Raw genomic sequence first — 3,615 nt, 5'->3', positions numbered from 1 at the left:
AATCGAATTGCTGTCACTTGAGTGCGGTGGAGCTGGAAATGCCATTCATGAGCTAACGTGCGGGGCAAACACCCGATTTACATCTGCTCAGAGCAGTGGGGCTCCTACGCTGAGAAAACACAAAGGCAAGAGAGAGTCCGGCATCCACGGGGGCACTGGGGCCTCCGGGGCAGCCCTGGTGTCCAGTGCCAGCCAGAACGCCTCCCTCAGTGCCTCCCGTCCGCTTGGTCCTCGGGGCCCAAGGAGGTCTCACCTGAAGGCTCTCGAAGCATCTTAATGTCGTGGAGAGTTAGGAAGCCGTCGCACTGCAACACTGCCTGGGACACGCCCTGGCCAGGAGGGCCGGGCCTGGGGGTGACAGGGACCCAGAGAGAGGTATGGGTGGGGCTAGGGCCTGTGGCCAGTGTCCCCGGGGGCTCCGTAAAGGAGGGAGAGGAAGGTGGATGGCCAGGGCCAGCCCAGCACCCCTGGGCGCCTGACTCTGCAGCTCCTGTCCCACCAGCCTCGGTGCCCGGACCTGGCATCCCGTGTGCTTGTCATCTCCCCGCAGTGTGTGAAGGATCGCCGTACAAGACAACGGGATGGAGGGTAGACATTTTCACCTGAGGTGTCCCTACAACGAAACCCCAGTTTGACCGGTCGTGCAGATGGAGACCCTCAGGGGGCCCTGGACGCGTCCCCCTCGGGCCGCATGGCCACACGTCTCCGTCCCTTCCTACGTTTCCTGAGAGGCAGGCTCACGCGCCCTCTCTGCTTTGGCGACGCGAGCCACAGACTGGAGAACGGGCTCCTCTGTGCCTGGCCGCTGTGCTCTCCTTCCGAGGTCACAGCGCTGCTGGGCGTGGGAAACCCACTCTCGGGCAGGGCTCGGGGACAGTTGCTTTCCTAATGCTGACTCTGCATTTCCTCTCAAAACTGAGCTCTCAGCTGTGAGCAGACCCCCTGAAACCTGAGTCGGCGAGCGGGTCCCTGCGACTCAGGAAGGGGCTGGGGACCTGGCTCGCCTCCCCCATCCTCTGCGGGCGGGTGGACAGTGCTGAGGCCACCGCGCTGGGCTGGTGGGGCCACGGCACAGCCTTTGGACACTAACAGCAAATATGTGCCTCACGGGAAAACATTTTGGAAGCCAGGTTTTAATCAACAGCGTTAAACAAATCATGGATTGTCAAAGGCTGGGGAGTTCCAGTGGCAGCTGGCGAAACTGTCTAGATTTGTTTTAAAAGTTAAAACGTGAGTTTTGCTTGTGAAATGAGATACCCTAAAATGCCAGCATGAAAGACAAAGCAAGTCCAATCTTAATTATAGCAACCACAAAAGGTAAAAATTGTTAAAAATAAATAAAACACTTCATGTTTTCCTTTAGCAAAACTGTATTTTAAAAAAAGCTCCTCTACAACTGCTCAGCATCCTGCCCGGGAAGGTGGGTCTCAGCTCCCAGGACAGCCTCTGGCCCGTGCCACTTGGCCCCTCTCCCGGGACAGCGGCCACAGGAGTGTGAATCGGTCTGCACAGCAGAGCTCTTGTGGGTCCACGCTGCAGCGTCTTCCCTGTCACAGAGGGCAGCTGCGTCGTCCCCAGCTGTGGAGCTGGGGTGAGGGGCGCCATGACATAACCACTTCCCCTCCAAAACCCCCAGTTCTCTGATGGGCGTCAAGTTTGAGCACTAACACGTGGTCCTAATGCCCCCACGATGCCGTCCCCAGACCCTTACTGGTACATTGTTTTTTGTTAATAGACTTTTTTAAAGCAGTTTTAGGTTCACAGCAAAATTGAAGGGAAGTACAGAGATTCCCCATATAGCCCTTCCACCCCGCAGGCACAACCTCCCCCACTATCAACATCCCCACCAGAGGGGATGAACCTACACTGACACGTCATTGTCACCCAGAGTCCAGAGTCTACACTAGGGTTCATTCTTGTCGTTGGACAGTCTATGAGTTTGGACAAATGTAGAATGACATGGTGGTGGTGGTGGTGCCATTGAGTTGATTCTGACTCCTAGTGACCCTGTGGACAGCAGAGCGGAGCCCTGCCCGGTCTCTCTGCACCATCATCTCACCTTCTGGCGGCTGCTCTTCCTAGGGTCTTCATGGCCACTTTTTTTTGGAAGTGAGTGGCCAGGTCCTTCTTCCTAGCCTGCCCTCGTCTGGAAGCCCTGCTGAGACCTGCCCACCGTGGGTGGCCGGGCTGGTATTTGGAACGCTGGTGGCACAGCTTTCAGCATCACAGCAGTGTGCCACAGCATGGCACCCAACAAACATAATGACACGCATTCATCCTTATAGTATCACACAGAGCAGCTTCACTGCCCTAAACATCCTCTGTGCTCCACCTTTTCATCCCCTCTTACCCCCCGACCTCTAGCAACCACTGAACTACTGTCCCGGTGGTTGTGCCTTTTCCGGAACGTCATAGGGTTGGAATCATAGCCTTCTCAGACTGGCTTCTTTTGCTCAGTAATAGGTGCATTGCTTTTTTCAGTCCATATTTCTATCTCCTGGTTAAAGAGGAGGACGAGCCGTGCAATTTGTGTGGCCCGGGACAAGGTGAAAATGCAGGGCCCCTTGTTCCAATTATTAAGAATTTCAGCAGCAGGGCGGTCATCCAGGCGTGGGGCCCCGTGAAACTGTGCAGGCTCCCGCCCGTGGAGCCGGCCCCGTTGAACAGCAAGGATGTGAAGTACGTGCCCAGTGCGTGAGTGAGTCTTGGTCTTATTCAGATTCCAAAAGCTGGCGAATGTAAACAAGAGTTTTCACAACGCTTCCTCAGTTGCCCGTGTCCTCGATGTGCCAATGCTTTCTCCAGCTACACAGCTCAAAGGACGAGAGGGACGAGGCAGGGTCCACCGTTTCCTTTCTCAACCTCGTCAAAATGACTCAGGTGTCAACAACTGGCTCATCAGAACGGAGCCCACGGTGGCACTGGGCCCCCTCCATGCCCATTAACTGTCAAGAGACCATTTTTACTGGTACAAAGAAAACAGGCACCCATTTGACGACAGCATCCTGCAGTGTCTGATGGATGACCGGGCAGGCTCATGCACTTCCCGGCAGCCTGGTGTTAAGTTAGAGATACTGCAGCCGAGTGGGTGGCACGGGCGGTGAGCCAGTCTCCTGCTCACACAAATGAAGCTTTCCAGGAGACAGGGGAACAAGGGCCGAGGGAGACACGCTGCAGCCTGGGGATGAATTGCTCCATCTAGGAGCAGACGTTTGTGCTGATTCCACATTATTATTGTAAAAACGAAACGCCAGTGCTGTAAAACTCAAGCAGCGGCGCAGAAGCCTGAGGCAGAAGGTTCCGTCTCAGCAGTGCTGGCCAGAACCGGTGCATCTGCCTGGGGCAGGTGAGGGCTGTAGACAGGGCAAGGAGACTAAACAAAGTGTCTGCAGGTGGCTCTGCATTCACCAGGGTACATGGACGCAACGTGTGTCAGTCAGCTCGGGCTGCATAACAAACATCACAGACTGGTGGCTCAAACAACAGGAATTTCCTGTCCCAGCCCTGGAGCCTGGAGTCCAAGATTAAGGGGTGGGCAGGGCTGGTTTCCTCCGAATCCTCTCTCCTGGGCGTGTAGTCAGCCGTCCCCTCCCTGTGTCCTCACACGGTCAGCCC

The sequence above is a fragment of the Equus przewalskii genome, chromosome 22 (assembly GCF_037783145.1).
Source record: "Equus przewalskii isolate Varuska chromosome 22, EquPr2, whole genome shotgun sequence".
Taxonomy (NCBI): Eukaryota; Metazoa; Chordata; class Mammalia; order Perissodactyla; family Equidae; genus Equus; species Equus przewalskii.
Note: the sequence above shows the minus strand (reverse complement) of the source record.